Raw genomic sequence first — 14,539 nt, 5'->3', positions numbered from 1 at the left:
GTTCTTCGATTGCTCTATTTCTTCGTCTTCGGATTTGTCTGCAGAACTGCAGTCGACAAGTGGCGAGAACTCATCAGAAGTCTATTGTAGAAGAAATAGCAAGAGAGCGATCCATGGACTGATGATAACTCGGCAACTGCAGTAGAGAAAGCCGTCAAATGACCTTTTTATTTGACTTTTGATGGATTTTCAAAAGTTTTGGTAATAAAATGTCTCTTAATTTTTCATTTCAATGGCCTATTATTTGAGTTATTATCATGCATAATTGTTGGCAGAGTTAGGGTTTTAGCATTGGATTTTGGAATTTGTATTTTGGCTTTGATATGTTATTGTTGTGATGTCGATCAAGAAATTTATGACAACACTCTCCTCGAGTTTGATACTATAGCTATTGAATTTTTATGGCAGATACAGATTTTTCTTTGAAAAAAATACTTTACAACCGGTTATGCATTCATTTAGGAGCTGTAAGCTGAGCGTGAGTTCCATAATTTTCCAACCAGTCATTAGGCTTTCATGGAAAAATCTTGACATTGACCTTTAGGCAGCACTTAAGACTGAAATTGGTTGTAAAGGATCGAATTTGGGGGATTAAAATTTCCGATCATTAGTACATGAAAATGGCCTCACTTGTAGGCAATCGTTAGATGTAATGTATCCAGTTTATGAAATCGAAAGTAGAGTGAGTTCTTTGGTTAAAAGTACCTACATGCATTAAGGTTCGAAGATGTAGGATAAGACAATTATTTGCTGTCCGCTTGCTGCACATGTTCTGAAATTGATCATTCAAGATGCCTTGGAACCATTCCGTGATGTGACTGAGAAGATTTGAGGAAGTATTAAATATGTTGAAAGTTCACAATTAACACAAGGAAAGTTCAATGAGATCACCCAACAAGTTGAAATCAACAGTCAAAAGAGCCTAAAGTGTGATGTTTTTCTCTTAGATTATTTTTTTTTATTTTTCGTTTCAAAGCTGATAGTGTAAATATTTTGTTTGCAAAAATTTCTAAAAAGTACTTGAGTCAAGATGGTTAGGTATTTTATAACTTCCTTTTTACTCTTAACTGGATTCATAGAGAGTTATAACATTAACATAAATTTTTCTTTCAAAAGTGATCAACTAGACACTGATGAGATCTCACTTTTGAATCGTTCAGCTCTTTGTAATTTCATTACTATTATATGCCACAAGGAATTGTTGAATTATATATATCTCAACATTTCTTCATTGATTGAATTATCTTTCATAATATTCTAGCTTCAAATGGGTACACTGCAGAGCCAATTGGATGCAGAATTCGTTCTGGCTCATATGTGGTCTGTAAGATTCAAAGAGTAAATAATGGTTCTGGCAACTCTTTTGAGACGATCTAAGGTATAATGCCCCATTATTGCTTTTACTTTATCTGTTTTACCTTACAGCATTTTGGAATTTATGAGAAGCTCAAAATTATTGAGTCAGAATTGAGGATCTGAACTTCTGTAAAGATATTTATATTTTTAAATCATAAAGTATTGCATCTGATGCTTTAGGTGGAACTTAGTTCACTGTAGAAAGGAAAATTATGTTGGGCAAAACTAGATGCTTTTCAAGAGAAAATTTCATTGATATTTTTCTGAGGATTTTTGCTTGGCCATCTCATTTCAAGCTGCTTGATTGTTTTCTTTTTATCATCTTGGTTGTATAACTATAACTCGTTGAATTTGCTAGCACTTTTGCTGGTTGTTTATTTTATATGAGACTATGGTGGTAAAGTTTGAAAGCTCTAAAAGTAATGGAACCTAGGAAGAGTATGATATAGAATACTGGATAGAATCAAAATAATAATTTTTCAGGCATCCAAAGATGATGTATTCAAAATAGCTAGTTTTGACTTTTGAGGTAGTATAAATAACTTTTATCTCATATGGTTGCATCATGATAGGTAGGCACTAGTTTAATCACTCCAATTCTCCTGAAGTTGGTACCTGATTTATTATGACAATAGTATCCTTGCATATTAAGATTTTCCTTCCGGCTCTTTGCAGGTACTTTTTGATCTTTTCCGGCATGATATGCGATTATGGGAAGCATATGCCATCACCTTACGGGCATTCTCTTAATGTTTTAGATAGTGCTCAAGATGAAATTCAAATTGGCTATTATTGGGTGCACAATTTACCATGCTCTTATTTTGCTTTTTCAGTCTTACCCGACATTTGCTGAATATCATGATATGCTTCAAGCCTTGGATGAAAAACTTTCATTTTTTTGTGGATTCTGCAATGAGATTAGGGTGGTTTTTCTGACGATATTTGGCAGCAAATCGAGACCAACAAAAGTAATTTTCTTAATGGCATGTCTACTTCTCAGATGAATGACTGTCTCTTCGGACTCCCAATTGATGAATTAACACTTGCCTATCTGTTTTGAGTGAAGATGATCACATTAACACTGAGTCATCGGAATGACGAGGACCTCCCTTTTGTTACAATAATATTGCGTCCATCAGACACACAGTTAATTAGTGCAGATAAACGAAGTCTATGCATCGTATACTGTTTTAAGAGTTCTCTCTCTTTTTTTTTTTCTTTCCATTGTCCGTTCTTTTGAAATTCTGTAATGGTTATATTGTCTGATTATTACAGATTTATTATGGAAGTATCCTAAGTTTATGGAATATTTATAAATAAGAACTTAAAAGTTGTAGTTGAAAGAAGTCAGGTGAAGAGGGAGAGAACAGAAGCTAGAGTAGTAAGCATTTGTTATATTTCATTCGATTATATCTAAATTACAAGGTTGGTGGCCTTCTTTATGGTGAAGTTCCCACAGGCCATTTGCCCGCAAAACATTCGAAATATGCAAACATTTGGACATATAAACAATTAAACATGCTGAATTAATATTTTGGATCTTTGTAAGTAATGCAAAAAAAAGTGAGGTTGGGGGCAGACAATATTTACGTCATGTATTAATAGAAATGAAAACAATTATTCCCAAAAAAAGTCACTTAGTTCAACGCACGGGCTTAAGTTGAACAAGCCATTTTTTGTTGTTACTTCATGATTGTAGTAAGCTGATGGTAGTAGATCATGCTCCCTGTAAAAGACAAACAGAAGCATAAGTTTCTCTCAATTAAGGCGCCTGAAATGTATTTCCATGTCTACTAACCTGATTATTCCTCCATGAACTAAACCTTTCTGAGGATCTTGAATAGATTTATAGAGATCTCAGATAATTTCCTCATTGTGTGACTGGGCAGAGACAACTCCTCTGTACTTGATTACTTCTGGCCAATACATCGAGGCCACCACCTGTCTTAATCAATTCAATCTTTTAACAGAGTGAATTACTAGAATAAAATTTATTAAAGTTGATCCAAAATCTAAATTAAAAAACCATATAAGCGAATGATTCAAAATCCAAAATCCAAAAACTCATATGCTTAAGGAGTGGACTTGTGACCCTCTACAGAATCCATGGAGGAGTAACTAAAGTAAAAACATTAGAGGTACTTTTGTCCATACTACTAGTATTCCTATGCTAAACATAATCTTGGGGGTAGATGTAGACTAATTAGCTATTCATTGAACATCTCATTTCTCTGCAGTTAAATGCAAAAATGCACTTTGCAACTGCAGCCTAGACCATAGAAGTATAGAATTCCAATTATCAACACGTAAAGCTACTGCAATGACTTGCAATCATAAGAAGATATATACATATGCTGAAATTCAAATATTTGAAGAGCTTAAACATCCTGGTAAAAAATAGACTAGTTCATGGCTACTCTGGGGAAGTTAATTCCTAATAGCAGCAGAAAATTTAAACATACCAACTCCAGTAAACTCAATTAACCAAAACCAAACTCAAAACAAGAAAAAGCACGATTTTAACTAACCTAATCATTATCATTGATATTTTAACACACTGATCTTCACATGGAGTTAACAAACATAAGAGTTACTGCCTAATACATATGTCTGGGGTTACTCAAACTTGATACTTATACAACCTCCCCATCAAAATCCCCTTCAAGATGTAAATGAATTATTAAATCCTAAACTCAGGGCAGAAAAAAGATCCTAGTTTTCTTTTAACATAGAATACTTTTTGAGATAAATATAGGAAAGAAAGAAATGAAACTTGCTAATACTGATTCAAGCCACCTCGGTTTAGCCCAGCACTTTCAACTTCATTAAACTATTCACTTGAGCCTTTGCAGTTGTTCCCGTTTCATTTGAAAAGACTGCCACCATTTTGTGCATTTCTTTTTCCAACTTTTGATATAAATTGCTCATGAAGTCATCTTCCTCTGAATACTGTATGACAATGAACTACCACCAACCAAAGAGTTAAAAAACAAATGAATAAGCAAAAGAATTTAAGAAATATTAACCACTGAACAGTTGCCTTAGATTATAGTCTGGACCAGGCAGATAAATCTTCGTCTTAGCCAAGACCAACCTCTTATATCATATTTAAGCATGACTTATTAGGATTTAGACAATAGCTTGTTTACAACTCAGCCAACCTCTTATAGCATATTTAAGCATGACTCATTAAGATTTAGACAATAGCTTATTTAGAAATCAATTAACTCTCCGGCATGCAATCCTCTACCCACATTTCCCTCAAGGAGGTTGTCCACGGTTAAGGAAATTCCTTTGCCACATTTAGGCTAATGCTCCATAATTTGGCTACTAAAAGCATAATGGATCTGATCATTAATCTAATTCAGATTTGAAAGAACTTTAGACAATATGCTCTCATTCTCTGAAGACAATACCATACAAGTAACACCTTACTAATTAGCCATATAACCAAATGATCCTTAGAAAAATTAAGCAACTTCAACCTGCACAGTTCGTTGGACAAATTTATTGAAAACTATATGCATGCTCCTTCTTCAATTTCTTCTCCAATAAATAAATATCATCTTGCTTCTTCCATCCTGCACTTGTTACAAAGAAATTAAACAATGCTTCCTGGAATGCATTCTCCCATTCTCTAATTCTTCTATCAAAAACAGAACCGACAATCTTAACCTAATTACCACCGTTAAATCTTTCAAACAAAATTTACAATTTCTTATCAGTAGTTACCTGTTGCGTCCGATCGAACGGCTCATCAACAGATCAAACAGACTTTTTCCAACCCTTTTCCATAAATTACATTTGCCTAATTCCTAAAGTTTCGGCTCTGCCCAATGTCGGCCGTAGTTGGCTGCCGCAGAGATGTATTCGACTTCAATTTCTCTACAGCGATTTCAAATTTACTTCAGCCTCATACGACCGCACTCCCATTGGCAATTAATTTCATTATCCGATTTTACTATACGTGGAACAGATTTGAGCAATTTATGGGATTTTGCTATGATTTCGACGATATCCTCTCAACACTGATTCAATCACCTAATTTTAGTTATTTTGGATTTTTTTATTATATTTACCTACAGTCTCAGCATACAACCGACTACTTTACTTATGCGTGGGACTCATCTGAGCCGTTAGATGGAAGCCCTCCAAATCCTACGATAGTTATACATGAGGACAAAAAATATTGTACGTTGTAACTGTTGCAATGCAGGTGGATCCTATTATATAATATCGTAATTAAATTTACAGTATTAATGTCATAATGGATGCAAATCGATCGATTTGAATAACAAATTTTATATAATTAATTCTAAATAAATAGGTAATCTATTACTTAAGTAGTAAGTAATTATTATTTTTTGTTTAAGTTTTAAATTACATTTACTAATTTTATTTGTGATTTACAAGTTAATGTTGATTTATAAATTTTATACAACAGTTACAAGTTTTTTTTATAATTTACAACTCAAACATTAACTTACCAATTTTTTCATTATTTTACTAATTTTATATGTGATTTATAAATTTTTTGTTTCATTTCATACTGAAATATTAATATACAAGTTTTGTGTCATTTTTTTAAGTTTTTGTTTTGTTTACAAATTTTTCTTGTAATTTACAACTCCAACATTAATTTACCTATTTTTTCATCAATTTACTAGTTTTATGTGTGGTTTACAAATTTTTTGTTTCATTTCATATTTAATGTCAATTTACAAGTTTTATGTCATTTTTCTTAAATTTTTGTTTTTTTATATTTTTTTCTTCTAATTTACAATTCCATCATTAATTTACCCTTTTTTCCATCAATTTATTAGTTTTATATGTGATTTACACATTTTTTATTTCATTTCACACTTAATGTCAATTTACAAGTTTTATGTCATTTTTTTAAGTTTTTACTTTGTTTACAAGTTCTTATTACAATTTACAACTCTAATATAAATTTACCATCTTTTCCATCAATTTACTAGTTTTATGTGTAGTTTACAAATTTTTTTGTTTCATTTTACACTTAATGTCAATTTATAAGTTTTATTTTATTTTTCTAAGTTTTTGTTTTGTTTACACTTTTTTCTTCTAATTTACAACTTCATCATTAATTTATCTCGTTTTCCATCAATTTACTAGTTTTATGTGTGATTTACAAAGTTTTTGTTTCATTTCACACTTAATGTCAATTTACAAGTTTTATGTCATTTTTCTTATTTTGTTTAAACTTTTTTCTTCTAATTTACAACTCCATCATTAATTTACCTCTTTTTCCATCAATTTACTTGTTTTATATGTCATTTATACATTTTTTGTTTCATTTCACACTTAATGTCAATATACAAGTTCTATGTCATTTTTCTAAGTTTTTATTTTGTTTACAAGTTCTTCTTACAATTTACAACTCCAACATTAATTTACTATTTTTCCATCAATTTACTAGTTTATGTGTGGTTTACAAATTTTTTGTTTCATTTCACATTTCATGTCAATTTACAAGTTTTATGTCATTTTTCTAAGTTTTTGTTTTGTTTACAATTTTTTTCTTCTAATTTACAACTCCATCATTAATTTACCTATTTTTCCATCAATTTACTAGTTTTATATGTGATTTACACATTTTTTGTTTCATTTCACCACAAGTTCTATGTTATTTTTTTAAGTTTTTGTTTTGTTTACAAGTTCTTTTTACAATTTACAACTCCAACATTAATTTACCATTTTTTCCATCAATTTACTAGTTTTATGTATGGTTTACAAATTTTTTTAGTTCATTTCACACTTAATGTCAATTTACAAGTTTTATGTCATTTTTCTAAGTTTTGTTTTATTTACACTTTTTTCTTCTAATTTACAACTTCATTATTAATTTACTTCTTTTTCCATCAATTTACTAGTTTTATGTGCGGTTTACAAAGTTTTTATTTCATTTCACACTTAATGTCAATTTACAAGTTTTATGTCATTTTTCTTGTTTTGTTTACACTTTTTTCTTCTAATTTACAACTTCATTATTAATTTACTTCTTTTTCCATCAATTTACTAGTTTTATGTGCGGTTTACAAAGTTTTTATTTCATTTCAGACTTAATGTCAATTTACTAGTTCTATGTCATTTTTCTAAGGTTTTGTTTTGTTTGCAAGTTTTTCTTACAATTACAACTCCAACATTAATTTACTTTTTTTTCATCAATTTACTAGTTTTATGTGTGGTTTACAAATTTTTTGTTTCATTTCACACTTCATGTCAAATTACAAGTTTTATGTCATTTTTTTAAGTTTTTGTTTTGTTTACACTTTTTTCTTCTAATTTACAACTCCATCATTAATTTACCTCTTTTTCCATCAATTACTAGTTTTATGTGTGATTTACATATTTTTTGTTTCATTTCACTACAAGTTCTCTGTCATTTTTCTAAGTTTTTGTTTTGTTTACAAGTTCTTCTTACAATTTATAACTTCAAGATTAATTTATCATTTTTTCCATCAATTTACTAGTTTTATGTATGGTTTACAAATTTTTTATTTCATTTCATACTTAATGTTGTGCAAATGCAAAAATAAGTTACGAGATAATGAACACTAACAATCTTGCTCAAAGTCAAAATGAGATTATTTGAATTTCTTGAGAAGATATCGGATTATATAATAATCATTTAATTAAAATGTTGTTATTAGTCTCTCCACGGATCACCAAGATTGGCTTCTTAATTTTATTTGCACATATTAAAGGGCTCATCTCTATGCAAGTACTAGTAGCCTAGCTCCCAAAGATTTCTGAAATCGTTGTACATAAAAGACATATATGCGTCAAAGTAAGAAACAGATCAACTAAAAAGTGTTAATGCATTCATTAATCAGTCAATTTCTTGTCCAAAGACTAAGATTCTTTTATTATTTTATTCTATCAATTTATTATTGCATGAAACAATTGTGAGTGAGTGTTGAGTGTTAGAAAGTGTATATTTACAAAGGAAAAAATCGTTATTTTACACTTCAAGTTTCACTAACATTCATACTTTTATCTATTTAAGTCTCTTGTGATTTAATTATGTTTGTTTTATTTTTAATTAAGTATTTTATGTATTTTAGAGGCATCATGGTCATTTCATAATGAACGAGAGATCAGACAGCAAAATAGACATCACTTTTGAACTCAGGACAGTTGAAAACCTTAAGAGGAGCATAAAAAGAAAAATGTTACTGTTCACATGTACGGTACTATTCACATGTACGGTACTGTTCATATTATTGTTCATGACACTGTTCACATATACGGAACGATGACGTGGCATTGACCGATGATGTGACATTGCTGATGAAGTGTCACGGTTCTATTAGACTAAAATTCTTATGTACTGTTGATCGGTGACGTGGCAGTATGTTAGTAGACCAAAAATCGTGCGTACGATACATGCATATACACGGGATAACTTACAACCAAACCACGTCACTGCTCAAACCGTGTCACTATTCAAACCGCGTGGTCAAACCGCGTCACTATTCAAACTGTATGGTCAAACCGCATACTGTTGACCGATAACGTGGTGCAATCCTGAGCGTTCAAATTATTTTTAATCTGATGGCCATGATTTACTCAATGTATTTATAAAAAGGGGGCTCCTCCCCCTTAATTTGGCATCCCTGAATTCATTTTTGAGTTCAATTTTCTACAATTCCTTCTTCATCTTGTATTTTCTATGTATTTTAATAAATTTCTATTTTGCCCCTAATTCAATTATGAGTAGCTAATTTTCTTTCAAGCTTGGGTTGAAGGTGAAGTGTCAACATGTGCCATGGACTTTAATTGATAAATTTACTTTCTCTTCCTCTCTAATTTTTGTGGATATTTTGAGTTTTCGTCGACAAATAGAAATAATCTTGTCTAGATAATGCACTGGTTTAACCGGCTCCCTAGTACAAGGTTATTACTATTTGGCACGATAAGCCCTTAACATCATATTGATTAGAGCGTGGTTCATGAGGAGTGGATACCCCCCTCATGATTTAATTAGCACTAACAAGGAATATTTAGCCCATGGTGCATGTTGATGCAGATCCAGATACCCAAGCGCTTCAATTATAATATTTTCCACTTTAATTTAATTCTACCATTTCAATTTAAATTTTAGGATATTCCAAATCATTTTTACCTTAAATCCAACCACCCACTTAGAAAATTAATTCTACACATAATTAAAATCCACCTCCTCGTGGGATCGACACTCATCACCATTAATCTATTCTACAATAGATTCGTGCACTTGCGAGTTCAATAAAATTTGCACAACAATGAGTATATTTGAACTCATTAAATCACTCTTCATACCCTAAATCAATAAATAATTTTATTACAAAATGACTTAAAAACCCTATTAATTTCTTAAGTACTCGAAAAGTAAAATTACCAATCTAGATAAAGGATAAATCTTTAAAACTGTCATAACACATCTTATTTGTTCATATAAACACAAGTTATTAAACAACCATGGATGTTGAACCAAAGTGTCAAACTTAGTTTCTGATTGTCAAATTCTTCCTATTAGACATCTGGACCGTTTTTCTATCAGTGATGTACTTAGAAAATCAAATTAGTGGGAAAAATGACAGACATAAAATATAAAGAAAGAAAAAATTTACTGTCTTATTTATCTTTTTTTTTAAAATTTTTTTAGTATCTCTCCTTACATATGACTTAATAGCATGTTTAATTTGAAGAAATAAAATAAGAGGAGATGAGAGATAAGGAGAATGAGGGGAAATAAATAAGGAAAAAAGAGATGAATTCTAAATTAAACTAAACAATGAAATTGAGAATGACTCTATTTATCCCTCGTGATCTCTTTTTCTAAGGAACTAGAAATTTAAGAGAAGGCAGCTAAATCATAAAGATTGAGGAGCAAAAATTTTTGTTCTCCTTCTTAAATAAAAAATTTAATTTTTGATAGATTTTTAATATTAAATTTGACATTTGCTAAATCGGATCAAATATATTAAATCTTAAATCTTGTTTTTAATGGATTTAATTAGGTTTTGGGCATTTAAATTATGATTTTAAACAAGATTTGCGTGTGATTTTAAAATAAATTTGAACTTGAATTTGATGCATTTAAATAATCAAAGAGGCAAATTTATAAGTTCAACTTCTAAATAAAATATATTCTTTAAATTTTGGCAGTTACTACGATAGAACTGCTTTATCAGAGAATACTGATGATTACCAATAAATTATAATGTAAATACAAATTTGATATTTATTTGTATAATTATACGGTTATGATCCATGCTCACCGTGGAGCAGCTCGGCCCCACCGTTGGACTTTTTAGACAGACCGGAGGCAGCTGCTCGCACTATTCTCTCAGCGGATCTGCCACTACTGGCATTCTGGCCACATTTTATCTTGCTATTATGCACCGCATTTTATTTTTGCAATCTTCGAGACTGCCACTAGATCATACATATCCTGAAGCTCCGCTTTAACCTTACCTAATTTGTGGGGACCCATTTAACCTTCACGTGATTGGTATTACTACTCTTTTTTTTTTTTTTAAGACATTGGTATTACTACTTTCTTTGTCGTTCTTGTGTACAATTATTTACTCCGCGGATCCATTCGTGCACCCACGTCTCCAATATGCAATTTAACCGTAGCCGTTAATCTTACCGATTAATCTATTTTATGAACAATAGAAATTCCGCCGTCGATTCGTTATACGTAAGTACCAACCATGCATTATTATTTGATTTGCTACGTTACAAAATCTTACCGATTATGAAGCACCAAAGCCTAGGGCCTAGAAATTATAATATTCTTTTTATTGGATCAGGAGGCAATTGCTATTGAACAATAATTAAACAAATAAAATCTGAATCTTTATATGGTTGTATCAATTGATTATGCGTGTCTATGTTATTGACATCTACTACAAAGTTAGAAATTGGTCTTAATTAATTAGATGTGTTTTCGAAATTGGTCTTAATTAATTAGATGTTTTTCTCATTTGGATTATTTGGAGAGGTGTATAAGGGTAAAAGTTTATTTAGTTTCTATATTTTAAGATTAGTGTCCGTTTAGTCCATGTATTTATAAAAATATCTCGAAACATCCATGTCGTTAAAGTATTGATACCCATACTGTTATTTTTTATTTCTTTTAGCTTACTTTTACAATATTACCCTTTTATAATAATTTTTTTGTTTGGACATTAATAAAAAGAAAATAATTAAATTACTAATTTCACCCTAGAAAATAAAAATTTTATATTAATTTTTTTACAAGCACCATTTGCACACTTGGTAGTTTGCATAAATTTTTGACAATTTAATTTTTGACAATTAAAAATTATTATAATTTTTTTTTATTTTTTAGGGTTAAATTGGTAATTTAATTATTTTCTTTTTATTAATGTCCAAACAAAAAAATTATTATAAAAGGGTAATATTGTAAAAGTAAGCTAAAAGAAATAAAAAATAACAATTTAATTTTTGACAATTAAAAATTAATATATATTTTTTATTTCTTAGGGTTAAATTGGTAATTTAATTATTTTCTTTTTATTAATGTTCAAACAAAGAAATTATTATAAAAGGGTAATATTGTAAAAGTAAGACAAAAGAAATAAAAAGTAACCGTAGGAGTATCAATACTTTAACGGTAGGGATGTTTCGAGGTATTTTTTAAAATATAAAGACAAATGGATACTAATCTTAAAATATAGGGACTAAATGAGTTTTTACCCAACGTATAATACATGTCAAGTTTTCGAATAAGACGTTATTGACTTTATTTCTTTTATTGGCTCATATTGATCTATGTGTTTATCAACCCTAGCTAATTCGATTATTTAAAATATCAATGATCCATCAATAATTTTATTGTAGAAATTCTTTAATTGGCTAAAATTGATTTTTTTATTATTATTTTGATGAGGAAGTCTTAATAAAATTAGAATAAACAAATTTTCGTCGTTGTCTCCCACTTACATAAAACAAAGAAAAAACTTATAAAATTAAAAACAAATTAAGAACCATTTTCAATCATGTAAATTCAAATATTTAAATAATCAAATTTCATCCTTTGAGTTTAAGATTTTTTTTTTCTTTTATATGTTAGAAAATAAACTTTTGATGGAATAATTTTTTTTTAAATAACAGAAATGAAATTGGGAATTAGAAAATTTCATTTCCAATACTATCTTTCATTGGCTATGTCCAAGAAGAAACAGACTAAAAGAAACTTTTGTAATTTACAAAATTATTGTAGCAATGAGATGTGAAAGAAACGACTTCACGTGCTAATTGCGATAGTTTTCCCCGGTAATCAATTATTGCCATCGGATGAGACTCACGTAATTCATGTAATTGAACTATAGCCATTTATTCGTTATCTACTTATCCAACAATCTTATCCAACAGTATAGCCCCTTTTTTTTTTCTTTCGTTTGGAGATCACCAGGCATTTTTTTTTTTAATTCTGTTATACACAGATTGTTACTGATATTACATCAGATATTACAATTACAATATTTACAATCGTACTAAACAACTGGGACCACCGCCATACATTAACCCACGGAAGCACTTGTCCAAATACTTTAAACCCTCTCTAATATTCGAGGAGTGCTTACTCCACTCACATTTCGTAAGGAAGCACTTGTCCAAATACTTTAAACCCTCTCTAATATTCGAGGAGTGCCTACTCCACTCACATTTCGTAAGGGAGAGATTTTTTCCACTCAATTAGTTAATAATTGAGGAAGAACTGAAACTAACCTCCATAATGTTCTTATTGAGGCTCGAACCCTTACACTCAACATTGTAAGTGTAAGGCTTCTCACATTAGACCAAAGGCCCATTGGTGGGGATCACCAGGCATACTTGAACCATCTATATATATTACATCAAATTATCAAACCGGAAGTAAGAACTCGAAAAAGCAACTTAATTACTTTCGAACTTTGATTCCCGTAAGCAGAGATCTTTCGGATTTGAAGAACATGGAAACTACATGCGCAGGTTTATAGGCCAACTTCATTTTAATATATATTGTTTATAATTCTTATTTTAGTATACACGTTTATAAATTAAATTTTTTATATGAATTTTTCAGGAAAAAAATGGTCAAAGGGTTTTAACTTCCGATACCAAGGTATTGCTAATGATGATAGGTATATATAAATATGGAAGAAATCCCATACATAAATATGATATCATGAACGACAATCTTGATCTTCTTATTGTTCCTCAATATGAAAGAAATCCCGACTATATGGGTTAAGTGCAATACTGCTCCTTTATGTTTTGTTTAATTAAATAAATGATAGGTATACTATTACCTATCAATCATGTCAATATCTCTGTCTAGTTTAGTGCAACTTATAAAATTTCTTGAGATATACAAGAAATCTTTTTTGTTTGCTTTTAAGTTAAATATTTTCCTGAAAAGAGAAATAAATAAATAAAAGTTATTGTATGCGTCAACATATTAATTATATTTGCCTATATAATGTGTTGCTTTTTATGAAATAAACTCACACATTTGTTGTATAAAAAGACATTATCTCTTTCAATCATATGAAATGTTACATTTTAATCATTTATCCATACTACCCTCCGGGTCCTCCATAAAGGATATTAAAGTGTGCCACTCTGTAACCCAAAACTATCATTTCTTCCATCTCTGCGATATCCTGTAATGTTACTTGCAGCTTCATAAGCCACAAAAACATCATCAAAATCAAGAAATTGTTTTCTTTTTTAAAGAAAGAAAGAGAAAGAAAAAAGCTTCATTGTTTTATTGGCCCTCTGGCATATGATCACTTCCCATTGGACTTGGAGGCCGGGAAAATCTAGTCATCTCTACTCCTAGAGTCTTCTCCCATGATACTTGTATGGCTTCATCTTTTAAGTCTAGTAGTATTGTGTTTGGAAAATACCCCAAAATAATATCTTCATTCAAGAAAATTGAGGACTTAGTTTGTGGTGCTTTTATGCGATTAATTACATTTAATTAATAATATTCATTGACTGAAATCAGAAGGGGTGTTTGAATCAGATGTGAATTCTCTCTTAATCAATTTTTTTTTCTAAATTTTTGTAAGATATTATGGGCACATTTTTATTTAATTTTTTTTATAGTTAGGATTTAATTTTATTTTTGAGCTTTCCTTATTACACACCAAAATCC

The 14,539-nt window shown here is 30.1% G+C and overlaps 2 long non-coding RNA genes across 4 annotated transcripts; one reads left to right on the top strand and one right to left on the bottom strand.

Annotated features, from left to right (window-relative positions):
- Nucleotides 1-120: 120 nt before the first annotated feature.
- Nucleotides 121-2,080, top strand: LOC112095444. Its single transcript, XR_002903814.1, has 3 exons — nt 121-201; nt 1,262-1,378; nt 2,032-2,080. It is a non-coding gene; the product is annotated as an uncharacterized LOC112095444 (long non-coding RNA).
- Nucleotides 2,081-2,712: 632 nt separating this feature from the next.
- LOC18055672 lies at nt 2,713-5,417 on the bottom strand. Of its 3 annotated transcripts, XR_002904034.1 has the most exons (5): nt 5,089-5,417; nt 4,842-4,937; nt 4,153-4,320; nt 3,155-3,297; nt 2,867-3,082 (listed from the first exon to the last, which is right to left on the bottom strand). It is a non-coding gene; the product is annotated as an uncharacterized LOC18055672 (long non-coding RNA). The 3 variants fall into 3 exon arrangements; XR_002904033.1 differs by having other exon boundaries at nt 2,713-3,082; nt 3,155-4,320; XR_002904032.1 differs by lacking the exon at nt 4,842-4,937 and having other exon boundaries at nt 2,713-3,082; nt 3,155-4,320.
- Nucleotides 5,418-14,539: the final 9,122 nt, after the last annotated feature.

The sequence above is a fragment of the Citrus clementina genome, unplaced genomic scaffold (assembly GCF_000493195.1).
Source record: "Citrus clementina cultivar Clemenules unplaced genomic scaffold, Citrus_clementina_v1.0 scaffold_1, whole genome shotgun sequence".
In the NCBI taxonomy this organism is placed as follows: domain Eukaryota; kingdom Viridiplantae; phylum Streptophyta; class Magnoliopsida; order Sapindales; family Rutaceae; genus Citrus; species Citrus x clementina.
Note: the sequence above shows the minus strand (reverse complement) of the source record. Positions and strands in the feature narration are given on the sequence as shown.